We start from the raw sequence: 15,156 nt of genomic DNA on the forward strand, positions 1-15,156 counted from the left end.
TGAATATTTCTATTCTAACTCACGTGCAGCTCCAGCATTGCACTGCACTTACCCACGAATCAAACCTGGTGGAGAGTCAGGGGCGATGGCACACTGTCTAGAAACTGCTGGGGCATCCACTTGGGGTTGATACCAATGTGGGCATGATGGTGAAGCCGAAATCTGCTAAGAACTCCACCTCACGTTTTGGGGATGTAGCGGGCCCTTCCGCCTCTCCAGATAATGGAGTCAGCAGTCTGGGCCACTCTCCGCAGCCACGCTGAATTCCAAGATCAAGGCAGTCTCCTTGGATGTGAACCTGCTCTGTAGGAAACTGGTGGACTGTGTGGGCAATGCTGAATCCACATTAACCACGATGCGACCCACATTGCAGAAACTCCAAACCCATCTGAAGGACATGAGAGCGGAGATGACCTCTCCACATTGGAGGAGGCAGAGGGCTTCTCGAGGCATAATAATGTCCACTTCTTGAGCTTTCTGGAATGCTTAGGGGGACCTGAGTACGGAACTATTCCTCGAACAGTGGCTGATGCCCACAGTACTGACAAGCAATGTACCTACATTCTTCTCTGTGGAGAAAGCACATTGTCTACTAGGGAGGTCACCACCATCGGGGGCCCATATGTGTCCTGTAAGTGCGAAACAACTTAATGATAGAGACAGAGACTTGATTCTGCAGTTGTTTTGGATGAAAGGTTCTTGGCACTTTGAGTGCAGATTTTACTGTGGACATGCAGCCTCTTCGCAAGTTGCATACTGTGGTCAAGCAACTCCTCCAGGAGCTAGGCCTGAAGTATGCTCTTCTTTATCCTACTAAACTTGAGGTGATGGATGATGAGTGAACCCATTCTTTCTTGACTCCTGGAAACGCATAGGTCTGGTTTCATGCCAAGGGAATTGCGAAGCCCACATCAGATGACTGGATCATTAGTAAATGGCTGACATTGCAACTGAGGCACAGCAGGAGAGGGGGACCCAGAGCTGCCCCTTCAGGGCACAGACTGCCACGGAGCGAGCAGAGGCAGGGCAAGTGGTGCTACATAAAACCAGAACTCTTTTGAGGCGCTGCTGTCAAACTGTGCCTCTGACAGTCGGATACTAATGGCTCTATGGGGTTATGAACACCAATGTACCCCAATATAGGCCTAGGTAGTTACATGACCTTTTACCTACATCTGTCCTACCATTGTTCTACATAACGGGTCTGGTGCTAACCTTTTACCTAGTTAGGTGCTACATGACTGTTGTGCGGTTTTGTCAGAAAACTCACCTCATGCATGATGCATGAGGATTCTCAGTATCAATGCAGGATTACCATCTTCTGCATAATAACTCTGTATAAGGGCCATTCTCTATTGTCATCCTTGCCTGACATGCCCATTGTATATTTCTAGGTAGAACCCCTGAGGGTACCTTTCGTGAATATAACCACTACATCTTCAATGGGCAAACCAGAGGAAAAAGACTCAGATTCCGACATGTTGACGTGAGAGGCTGAGGTCCCTGCATGCAGACACTGCAGCACGCAGTGGTCTGACATCCCTTGCGGGGTGTCCATCACGAGACCAAGTCGGGGTCCTTTGCTCTCCCACATCAGGTAATGAGGTTGGCTCTACCCTAAGGAGGTTCTTGGCTATACACCTACATACATGCTAGGTAAACCTAGGTACATCTAGTTAGGGTCTGCATCGTAGGAGCACGCATTTCTACTGTTAATTATCTGTGTGCCTGCATATAGTCATTGTTTTAGCACTATGGTAGAATTCTACCTTTTCTTTACTCTACTGGTGCTCATAATCATTTATATCTGTTTCTGTGTCTGTCTCATGGTTGTGGCAGCACATGTATTCTATACTAGAATGATGCTGGTTCAATAAATACTTATTAAAACATCCACACCATTTATTCTGTGTATCTCTCTGAGACAAAGTAAGCACGAGTCACTGAGTGAAAAGTATTGTACTGTTTCCACTAACCCTGAGGGGTCAGGGTTGTCATGTTTAATAGTTGCAAGAAACTATTCGCTCCTTGGTAAGAGGGGTTCATACTGGCACTGTGAGCTAGCTGGTATACAGACTAACATATCCTTTGGGGGTTCCTAGAATCAGTCTGGACACCAGTCACTTAGTTTATGTTATCTAAATGCACAGATCCTATATTTACACGGCAATGGCCTCTGCTTGGGAGTACTCCCAGGGGCAGGAGTTGACGCCATGACTGGCAGATAATCTGCTATGGAGGGTGGGGGGTTGGTCTTTTCTGTGTGAGAAGTGGTGTGGACTGCTCACCAGAAACTTTTGGAGACACCTTGGAACCTCACGAGAAAGGATTAGACGCCCAGATCATTGGAGAGGACCCTTGTGTCTGTGAGCCCTGACCTTTTAAAACAGGACGTGTATTTTATGACACATTTCTCTTTGGTTTTTGTTCATTTGTAGGATGGTTATGGCTAGTCACTCAGGGGAGTCGTGGTCAGGGGATTACAAATGTTGTGTTTTCTTTTGATGCATAGATTACGTTTTCTACACATAATTCTGTAGCATAGCCCTGTACTCCACTGGTCTCTTTATCATTGATTGGACGTTTGGGGTTGCTTACACACTGAAGTTTTGGGGAATGGGAATCGTGGAATGTGATGCATCACTACTTACCACCATACCCAATTGGCATACCTACAGGCCACACGACCCCACATTATAACTTGGTAATCTGGAATGTGAAGGGCAGGGCCACTACTACAGAGAAGTACTAGGTTCATTCATATCTTAAGTGGCTTTGCACACACATAGCTTTTTGCCAGAGAAGCATTTGACACAGGCAGACTTACAAAAAGTACATGTAAAATGGAGGGGGCATCCCATATGCAAAGAGGGTCATGTTATGGATTGCCCTGGGGGTACCAATTGTGAAAGACATGCACAAAGTTGACACCGAGGATAGGTACTAGGTGGTGGAGGGACAAATGGATGGTGCTCCCCTCAGGCTGGTGGTTGTTTATGCCTCCAACACTATTCACTCTACTTTTTTAGGTCTCCTCACCCCAGCTATTTTCGGGGACCCACACAATCCAAGCACATCAGGCAGAGGCTTTCATTGTGTTCCAGATGTATGTCAGAGTGTCACAATACTTTCAGGACTCAATGGTTAACAAGTGTGTGTTTGATATGTGGTGCTTGCACCATCTGGACATCAATAGCTTGTTTTATTACCTGGTCCATGACCTCCAAACTAAACTTGATCTTTTCCTCTGCAATGAACCATTGAGCATGCAGATAACTGTGACGGAGTCCTTGGTGCGCACCCTCTCAGATCACTGCCCACTGCTGATGACATAACAGCCCTGGAGGTTCCAGACCAAGCCACTTGAAAACCCCCCTTCAGGGAGGCCCTTTCAATACAAATTACTCAATACTTCGAACTTAACCCTGGCACCACCCCTCCAGGGCACTGAAGTGGGATTTCCACAAGGTGGTCATCAGAGGGCCATGCATTGCCACTACGTCAGGGGATACGTAAGGCCCTGCACATGAAGCTTCTGGACATGTAGCGGGAGTTAAGACTATTTGAGACCAAGGTCTCATGGTTAGCCGATGGGGAGGAAAGACACAAGAAGCCAAGAAAGAGTCATAGGGATCTAGAGGCACCGTAGGGGAAATATGACTATAGTCACTGCCTTGCCCTTCTCCATTCGGAAGGGGATCGCTCGGGCAGGCTATTGGCATGGCTGGTTACAGAGGACCAGGCGTTTCCATCAGTAGGAGCAATCAAGTTTAGGGGTGACACAGTGGTTAATACGCAAGTGGCCATTATTGCCACTTTTGCAAAGTACTATCACTCTCTGTATGTGGATGCGTACAGCCCACCTGTTAACAGGATCAAGGGGTTTCTTCATGGGCTAACATTACCCTGATTGATTCCGCTCCAATGAACATGATGAGGCCCTTCAAATTGATGCTATAAGGGTGGCTATGACCCAAATTGCATGAAACGAAACTCTAGGTACGGATGGAGTTACACTAGAATATTATGCCACCTTCAGTGCACACCTTTCCTAGATTCTCTTGGAAGATTTTAAGTAAGAAAGGAAGAAGGGGCAGATCCCAGACTTGCTCCGTGAGATGCTGATAGAGGTGTCAAAACTGGTCCGGGATCCCCCCCGAAGTCCCCTCATATTGGCCGCTCTCCCTCTTAAACGTAGACTAGAAGATATTAGGGAAGGCCCTGGCCAATTGGCTGCTCCCTGTTGCTAATACCCTAGTGCACGTAGATCAATGTGGGTTTATTCCAGAATGCAATAGTTTTCTCAACATACGACGACTACTTCATCTGAGGAAAGGTGCCTCGAGTCAGACGGGAGAACAGTTGGTGGTGTCGCTTGAGTTAGAAAAGGGGTTTGACATACTTGGGTAGGATTCACTACTGGCGAATCTGGAGGAAATCAGTATAGGGCCGAGGTAACTTAATTAGATATGCACCCTCTAAAGGAACCAGAAAGCAAGAGTCAGGATGGTACAGTTGATATTTCACTGCTCTGACCTACATAGCTTCAACAGCGAGGGTTGCCCCCTGTCCCTGTTGATTTGTATCCTGGCCATGGAGCCCCTGAAATGCTGCCTGCACTTGCAAGCACAGCTTTGATGTTTCCTAGTACATGACAAGTTTCATATCATCTCTTTATAAGCACATGATGTCCTTATTTATCTGCATGATGCCACTGCCACACTTCCAGCCCTGATGGAGAAACTGGAGGAATTTGAAATCGTGTCAGGCTTCAGAGTACATTGGTCTAAGTGGAGGAGTGTGGCTCACTGATTAGAGCGGCAGACCCTGATGCAGACGTCTGGCCCGGGACCAGGGTTCAATTCCCGACGCGGCAGGGTCCTGAGCCCAAAATGTCCACGGACTCAATAATTCTCGCCTCGGTGCCTATTCTAATCATGGGGTCCCACGCTGCAACTCTGGGCAATAGTTGCTTAATCTCCACTACGGCGGCCCACCCGCTGCGGGATGCCTGGCTTTCACCCTGGGGATACCCAGTAGGGGCTATCTCACAGGGAAAAGCCAGGACGGGTTCCCAAGGCAAGCGCCTTGATGCCTTCGGGTAATACGTGCGCTATATAAGTCGCAATACATTTACATTTACATTTACAAGTCTTGCCTGTTCCCACTCTCTCTGGTTCCTGAGCATAACAGGAGGGCCCTGGCACGGTTTGGGCTGGAATAGCACCTTGAAATGCTCATGTACTTGGGTGTACAGATCTCCCACTCGGACAAGGACCTTGTGGAGGGCAACACTGACATGGGTAGGACCTCAGGCTAGACCTGTAAATCCCTCCCTTTCAGGTTGTCCATGCAGCTGTACCTGCTGGGCCGGGTGGCAATCACCAAAATGCTTATCTTGCCATGACTCCTGTACTTCTTTGCGGCGGTACCATTTTCCCTCCTCAAGCGCTTTGTTCACGACCTCCATGGTCTGCTGGAGCTGATATGGGACTCAGACAGTAGACGGGTAGCGCTCATCATACTCCAGCGCCTGCTTTTTGAGCGTGGTCCCAATTAAGAGTTGTACTATGCAGCAGCTCTGCTGCAGTGCCGATGCACTGGCTTGACACAGCCACTGGACCAGATGGGATGCATCAAATGAAGATAGTACATGTTTGCTGGCATGCTCAGAAGCAAGGCAACAGGCCCCATCCTCCATACTCCCCACTGATCCCCGTTTGGCAGTTGCTGGCACTCCAGGAGGTGACCCAACAACACCATGACATGTCGCCTTGGAGAGAGGCAGAGTTTGACCAAATGGGTGACCTTTTTATGGTGGCTGCACTAATTATCTTTCTTGAGAATATGGACACTGATGACATTGTGGCAGGCCATTCCCTGATATATCATGCCGTACAGCAAGCAATCACAACACTACACCACCACTGCACGCAATCCTGTCACACAGAACATTATTATGGTCATGTTGCGTTGCACTCTTCCCACTGTGAGTCGGATGACAGGGCCAAAGACCGATGAATGGCGGACCTCGAGACTCAATTCACATACAGTCTCTGGACCCGGGTGTTACAGCATGTAAAGGAGGTTTCAAGTAATCCACATTTCTATTACACACAATGTAACTATTTGCATCAGGCACACCTCACACCGAAACGCATTAAGCACATGTCTCCTAAAGCATCATCTGCATACCCCAGATGTAGAGCAGATGAGGCAGGTTTTTGATCACATGGTCTTGGAGCACCCGGTGATGAAGCAGGCCTGGGGAGAAGCCACAGAATTACCTCCACTTTGCTGAAGCACTTGGTCCTGCCCTGGAATCATGCCTACTCGGTCTTACCCCCAAGACTAAGGGAGATAAGTACTTTAATGGATTCCTTGATCTAGCCATCATACTCTTCAACGGCAAATCGTCACATCCTGGAAGACTCATACAGTCCCGACACATACTGTTGGCTCTCCACATTGCTGAAATGGGCGAAAGCTGATCTAGATGTCCTCGCAGTGGCACATACATATGGAGGGGGGATGCTCGAGATGGGTGTTGGGATACCTACATCAGAAAATTAGAGGCAAAAATGATGCACATCCACCCTAAGCACTACCGTAGGTCCTTCTGCCCCATCCTTCAACTCATACGATGAGCCATCCCAGCACATGAGATAGCGGGACCATGCCCCTATGAGGACTCCATATATGTAATACAGCCACACCAACATTGCCCCTTACAACCGTGGGGTGTGGATCTCATTGAGGGGTCCTGACGGGCACTCCAGTTGTGGTATACTGGCCCAGAGTGACCACTCGCACTGGCCTACAGGGCTTCTTATATCTCCATATGTGAATTAGTCTGCACTGGCGCAGACATGCTCCTGGGTGTCCTTCCAAATCATGTTGTACCCCCAGGGACTATTGCCACGATACACCATACTGCAACCCATGTCCATGCAGGGGCCTTCTTCATTATGACATGGTACCACACCTGAGGATGGGGGTGTGACATGTCTAGACTATAGTGACAAACACAAGGAGATGACTGACGGAGCTGTGAAACTTTTCAGACACTCACCTCCAGTCACAGATCTGGGTTGAATCCATCATTCTTCTTTAGCTTACTCCGCCACCCAAGTTCAGACCCAGCCTTGTGCAAATCAGTCTTGACCCTGTTCATCATGGGAACAGTCTAGCCTGAACTGCCAAGTCAGGTCTTCCTTGGACCCGAAACAAGCATCCTGGGACCGGTTTTGTGGTATGAACTGGGGTGGCGAAGTGAGCTAGATTCAACCCAGATCTGTGACTGGGAGTGAGTGTCTGAAACGTTCCAGCACTCCTTATGTTTGCTTTAGGCTATTGTTACTCCGCCGTTCATGTTTGTTAATTTTGTTTTATGTGATGTTGTGTCGTTTTTGAGTGGCGCTTCGGAATTCTCACTATTATGGTTTTTTGTTTCTTTTTTACCTGTTCTAAATGCAATAAAGAAACTTGTAAAAAAAAGGTTATGTTCTCAGTGGGTCCTTGAAGTCCCACGATCTTGCCACTGGATGGACCAGTCCTTAATGAGGAAAATCAAATCACTACAATAACATACGTCTTGTTTTCATTTTTTAGGTGTAGGTGTAGGGGTAGGTGTTGGACCTTTCATCCGTCACACTGCAATTCCACACTTTGCCTAAAGTAGAGCCCAGGCTACAAATCTTCAAGCCCAACAGTGCCAATAATAGGAACAACGGTGCAAGGATTTATCTCATTTTGAATAGTGCAGTCATCACTCACCCCCCAAAGCATACCTATGTATGGACATGTCCTTGCCCAATGAATAAACATGACCCTCTGGCTACTTCGATTTGTGCAATTGATTTTTAGTCCTGAGATAACACTGAATCAGTCGTTTTCTTGAACAATAGGATTTATGTTTTCGGTTGTGTTCTGGATATACAGAAGGACATCGTTCATGTACAGGTATACAACCAATGGCCTGCCACCTATATCAATTCCTCTATGGGCATGCAGCTGCCTGTACATAGAGGTCAAGGGTTCGATGGAAATGGCAAATAGGAGTGGTGAGAGGGGGCAACACTGTCTGGTGCCACTGCCCATTGATAAACACTCTGGCCAAGGGATTCTACGGAACAAGTTAATTTTAATAAAATGCCTAACCAGGCCCCTTTTACTTTTTTACTGTAAAAAAAAAAGCTATTCTGCCGGTAATTGAGGGTCTAAATGATATACCACTGCTAGGAGAGTATTTCATGTAACAATGTTGGGTAGCTGGTTATAAAATTAGTCTGGTCAGGAAGTACCAGACCTGACGTAAGTGGTTTTCTTTTAATCTACCAACACACACTTTTGCAAATATCATACTGTTAATGTAAAGCAATTACAGTAGTCTATATGATTCACAGAGGTCTTATGATCTGTCTGGTTTGAGATGTGCTAACCACATGTCCTTTCATGTAATTGTGGGAAGGTCCCCTTACAGAATGGCTTCTTTATACTCCTTACGTAGGTGTGGGCTTAATAAATCAGCATGAGCTTCATACAATTGAATTGAAATCCCATCAGGCCCAGATTCCTCACCACTCTGCAGCTACTTTATTGCCTCTAGTAAATCGACAGACATGTGAACCTTTCCAATCATGCAAGTATGATATCAAGTCAAGTCAAGATAAACTTAATTTGGCGAGAGTCCACAAAAGCACACAAAAAAAGCAGATCACATATTTATAAAAATAAGGTAAATAAAAACATGTCACTGAGTCAGATAAAACCAAGGATATTCAGTACAATTCATAACATCTCACACAATGAATTTATGGACCTGTTCCAAGCAAGCAGGCCTGCCGGCAGCCCTTCTGACCCCTGTTCGCCACAAACTTTCAAGACAATTCTTTTAACAACCTCTGCTGCCACTCCAGTAAGAAGAATCATCAACTATTTCTTAACTACTGGAATATTTCAAGAAGAAATCAAAAAGTCATACATATGCCCTTTACTAAAGAAAACAAACTTGGACCCACTGAACCCTGATAACTACAGACCCATTACAAATGGATCTTTCCTGGGCAAACTGATAGAAAGAGCAGTGTTCACCCATATGACACAATTCATTGAAGAGAATGACATACTTTCAGACTTCCAAACAGGATTCCGTCTGGGAAGAGGCACTGAATCTATCCTCCTTGCCATCTGGGATGACCTAAAGAATACAGTTGACCGCAATGGGGTTGCTGCGCTACTTCTCTTAGACCTCTCAGCTGCCTTTAACATGGTTGACCATGACACTCTGAAACAAAGACTTTATGAAGCTGGCATAGAGGGAACTGCTCTAGACTGGATCGGGTCTACCTTCGAAACAGAACTAATGTCATCCTTACCCTACCTTTCTCGTCCAAACCATACTCCACAAAAGCAGGGGTCCCTCAAGGTTCTATCATCTCGCCCATGCTTTTCAACATCTATATGAAGTCATTACCAGTACTGATCAATACATTTCACCTCACGTGCTATACCTATGCAGATGACACGCAAATACTCCTTCAACTGGAATGCCCCAAAGACATTAGAAAATCACCAATTTTCAGCTGTCTCAGAGCCGTGGATCAGTGGATGACTTGGAGCCATCTTAAATTGAATGCTTCAAAAACTGAAATACTCACGTGTGGCGATTGGAAACATTACAACCCGCTTGCCGCATGGCCTGATGAACTGAGATCACTGCCTAAAGTATAGAAGGAAGTAAGAAACCTCGGAATGACCATGGACTCCAAGCTGTTGATGAATGCCCAAGTGGATAAACTAGCAAGATCAAGCTTTGCTACTATAAAAACGCTACAACTAATTTTCCCTCATTTGGGATTTCCACACAAGGTCCAAGCTACCATCTCCCTTGTTCTGTCCAAACTCGATTACACCAATAGCCTCTACCGTGGATCACCTTTAACAACCATGAAAAGTCTACAACGGATTCAGAACTCGGCTGCCAGACTACACTTGCATATCAAACCACGAGACCCCATCTCCCCTGCCTTGAAAGCCCTGCATTGGTTACAGGTTGCCAGAAGATCCACGTTCAAGCTGCTTTGTATCACCCACAAAGCAATACATGGAATAGGACCACTCTTTATCAGGAATAAAATCACCAAACACATTCAACAAAGGAACCTCCGCTCGAAAGGAGCATCTCGCCTCAAAATCCCACCATACAAGAAAAGAACCATGGGTGGCACATCCTTCTCTGTTTAAGCAGCCAAACTATGGAACTCTTTACCCCCCAACATGAGGTCCACCGACAACCACCTTATCTTCAGAAAACTACTCAAGATTTGGCTCTTCCCCACATAAGCACCATACGCAAACAGAAATTTACAGCATATCCCTCTGTATATAAGCATTTGTTTTCACTATATATATGTACCTATCTTTGTGTATTACTTTGAATACACATGTAAAATAATATTATGTTGTTAAGAGAAAAAATAATAATAAATAAGTAAAAATCATCTTTGGTCTACATGTACATACTTCCATTGTGCATCTATGTACCTTCCATGTACTTGGATCTGTGTGTCTGTTACTTTTCTCCTGAAAAAGCATATCCAATGCACTACCATATTTCTCATCCTGTGCCTCTATCAATATCTTTACTCTACATATACTTACCTCCTTTATGTATCTATGTACTTTCAATCTACTTATGGATCTATATATTTATCACTTTCTTCTAAATTAGCCTTTCCAATGCCCTACCCTATTTTTCAGCCTATACTTCGTTTAATATATCTTCTAGCCCAACCTTCTGACTCATCTCAAACTTCTTTCTACTACTCCTTCCAATGCACTACCCTATCTCACATCCTTTACATACTCTACATCCACTCTCTCATTTTGTTGAATAGGAATCTAGGACCCTAGTGTAATTTTCCCGATTCATGCCCATATATAGGTATAAATTACCCGATCCTTATATAGGCATAGAAATCAATACCATATTTAGACTGAGCGTATGCAGCCCAAATACGGCATGGCTACTTCCACTAAGTTCCGAGAATCAACAACGATTTCTTAGAAAAACCCGCCTTCAGCAGCTAGGGACTTTCCCTCGCCTGAATACTAATTTATCTAGGAAATCATGGAGTTTTCAAAGAACTGAGTCTTTGAGTGACGTTATTAGGTCCAATCATACGTCAAACGCGGCACCTTCAAAGTATAAATATGCCTACATTTTCCCAGACAAACACACGGTGGTTTGGAGCAGATCGACTAACTACTTGCCCGACGCCCTGCAGCAGCAAGTGCCGAAGGAAGCCGACCCTCCAGCTGACGCACTGAGAGACGCTGTCTTTTCTCCTGCCGAGAAATCCAGCTCCAGTGTTTCCAGGCTACACTTGCAGGTTGCTGGGAAATTGAGTCCTGAGAGATACAAGACCTCCTTCATTCTAAAACCAAGGTACGGAGCTGATTAGACCCTTAAGAGAATTCTTGAAATAGATTCTTGGCAAAGAATACTAAACTTAGGCTACACCTCACTTACTTCTTCCCTCGTACTAGACTTAGGTTAGGTACACCGGGGTAGGCGTATTTTACAAGCACAAGTTGAGTACTTTTAATCATTATTTTAACACTGTATGTATTTTATATGTTTTAGGCAATATTTGGCTTAGAAACCATATCATGCTCTTACAGTTCTATTTTATAATACTCTTCATATTATATGCCTTGTACTTTATAACCAGTATTACGATTGTAGCAGTACACTTCTTATGCTTGAGAACGAAGACTGTTCAATAAATACTTTTTTATTGAAAACGCCCGTCTCTCTATTTTTCTCAAGCACCTCTGGTGAAACGAAGCATGCACGATTGACTGAGTAAAATAGCTATCTATTGTTTCCGTGACTCTAGAGATTGATTTCTTATTCTTGGGAAACAAAGTTGTCATGTTTATGTGGTTGTCAGAAACAAATCCATTCTTTTGAATTCGAGAACGTTTCTAGTGACCTCTGAGCTAGCTGGCACTCACAATTAAGTTTAATATATACAATAGAGACCTAGTCGACCTCAGTCCTACGTCTAAACTATAGTATATATTATTCTAATGCACAAAGCCTATTGGGAATATAGGAACTACACTACAATTTATCCCAAACCCCATACCACTACTATGATCGCCAAAATAACCCTTTCTAGACTCTCTCCTACTCTTCACCTCCTTACATCATCTGACACCTCTTTTTAGTATACCGATCCCCTAAAACAAACCTTTCTAAACTCTTCTCTCTGACTCCTCCCCTCCAAAACTCCTTTTTACTCATCCAAAAGACTCCTCCTACTGCTAAGACCTAAAAAAAAAAACCTTCACTCTTTTATCCCTCCACTATCCTTTTCAATCAAAAATAACAGACTAACTTGTTCACTTCTCAAATTCCATATTCAACTATACTAATATACTACCCAAATAACTGAATACCATATCCACTACTCAAATTACTTCATATTTATACTATACTAATTTTCAACACTAATCCTTTATGGGTTCCGAATTGACGTGCTACTCGCCAGAAAAGCCCTTCAACACCCATCAGGGGTAACAAGTGCTATATGAATGCAAATCTTTCTTCCCCTTCTATCCCTCTGCTATCCTTCTCACTCCAAGTAACTTACTAATATCTACCACTGAAATTACTTCATATTTCACCATATTAATTCACCACTAATCCTTTATAGGCTTCCTGAATAGCGTGCGTCAACAAGCGCTATATAAATACCAACCTTTGTCCTCCTCTATCCTTCTGCTATCATTCCAAATCCAAATAACTGACTAACCTATCCACCACTTAAAATGTACTTGCATGTTTCACTATAGTAATTCAACACTAATCCTCTACGGGTCGTGGAGTAGCATGCTACTCGCCGAAAAAGCGATTTGACGCCTCATCAGGGGTAGTAAGCGCTATATAAATGCAATTACAATACAATTACAATACAGAAACTGCATTTTTTAAGGTTCATAACCCCTCCAAATGTGAAATGCTGATTTTATAAAATTGAGCCCTGCACAGCAAACTTCGAAGAACCTAGTGCCTGCATAAACAGTAGCCCTTCCTTGTACTGTCTCACATTGGCCTTCCATAAAAGGGATGTCTAGGAACAAAGTCTTTGCTCCTGGCACAAGTGGCAAAAAAATAAATAAGTGGCTGATAATTTGAGTTGCGATATTGTCGCACTTGCAGGTGGGTAGGTCATGATGCCAGGCGACCGTTGCGGGAGTGACAAATTAAAAGTGCAAAGTACTTAGTCTAAAAAGGGTAAGCCATTACCTATAAGTAGGAGGTATAATTCATTCCCGGTAGGGCTCCAGGCCAGAGGTTATTGTTACTTGAGCTTAACTTACAATACTTTGCATGTTTTGGGACACATCTAAGATGTTATTTATGCAGTGCTCAAAGTATGCTTTTTTAACACATGGCTTAAAATGTGGGCCGATTAAAAAAGGGGAACTGTAAAAATCGGACAGACACAACAGCGCAAAATAAACCTTCACGTACTTAAGCGATGGTATGTGATCTGCCCCATCTAATGGCAGGCAATTGCAGATACAAGATCTTGTTAATCCAGCCTCCTGTGAGGACCACATTTTTGTCTCAAGTAATAGGGGTGCTAGCCCTATCACATCTTTCAGAAACAGCATGCCAAGGTCTTTGTGACAAATTAGAGAGGGAGTGCTTCCCGGGACTGATAAAAGTCTATGCATAATTTGATTCGCAATGCGTTGTAAAGTTTCTACGCAATTATGCCCCCAGAGACCAGTACCATAAACGTACGTTGACACACAGTTACTCTTGTAAATATTCAGCATTGCTTCAGTTGGTTTATTTTGAAGCTTGCTGGCAAATCTAAAAATGGCTTCAAAATTTCCTCCAAAAGTCTGGCCTCCCAGTGTTATGAGCGATGATCAGCTCAGAGATTGTTGAAACAAAAACCCTAGATAACTAAAACGTTTAACCTTTGATAGGGCAGATTTGTCCATCTTAAAAGACTTTTATTTGGTGCCGGGTCTACCATTGGTCATGATATCGGACTTAGAAAAATTAACTTTGAGGTCTAGGTCCTCCATATACGTTAAAAACAAGTCTAAGAGGTGCTAGAGACTATTTGCAGTTTGTCTATTAGAACTGCATCGTCCACATATAATAGGATGGGGCTAGGAGTATGGCCCATGTGTGATATTAATGAGATAGTCTCTACTGCACTGTAGTAGTGTCTCTAGACCGATAGTGGTGTGAACGCATGCAATATTTCAAAGTGTCCTGGACAGTACTCAACTGGGTGTTCTACCTTTCTCCAGTCTATTGCCCTGAGTTTTGTGAGTGTGCTTAACTCCTTAAACCTTACACTACAAAAACAGTCCCACTGGTTAGGTGGATCAGGAATGCTGTGCAAATACAGCTAATCTCATTTATATGCCTAAAGTCATTGCAATGAAAACTCTCTTTAATAGAGCAATACATAGTAACAGGCAAAATCCATAAAAGACCAAGTTCCAAATATGAAGGAAAATCATTAAGAACTCAGACAGCATAACTAGTAGCGCAGTAAAGGACTTCTGACTCACCCCCAAAATCGGGCATTTATGTATGAAATGTCCCCATGGAACAGTATGAAAACTGCTGAATCATGGTGCGAGGAAGAAAATACATGTACAACAAATTAGAATACAGACTTTAAAAACATTGTACATCCTTACTATCTAAGCACTAACCTACTGTGTGAATAATGAATACTCCCTAAACCCCTGGCCTAATGTCATCTGGAGGTGTCTGAACAAACTAGTTACATAAACAACAGTAAGCCATTGTGAATAAATGCAAAACCACATGTAAGAGCCTTGAAAAAATGTTACATTCTACGTCCAAGCCAGAGAGTCTTCTTCAAGAACAGTGTCATTCAGAAATAAACAAACATGGCTTGCTTGACTATGTGGAGCAGAAATAAACAGTGAATGTGACAGACATTTTTGACAAGATGGTATTGAAACCTAATTTAGGCCTAGTTAGCATAAGCCAGGATACCACACTTTAACAGGTCATATCAAAATCGTTTCAAATGCAATAGCATCAGATCAGTATACATGTGTGAATTTGAGTGCAGATTAAGA

The sequence above is a fragment of the Lissotriton helveticus genome, chromosome 5_1 (assembly GCF_964261635.1).
Source record: "Lissotriton helveticus chromosome 5_1, aLisHel1.1, whole genome shotgun sequence".
NCBI classification, from domain to species: Eukaryota; Metazoa; Chordata; class Amphibia; order Caudata; family Salamandridae; genus Lissotriton; species Lissotriton helveticus.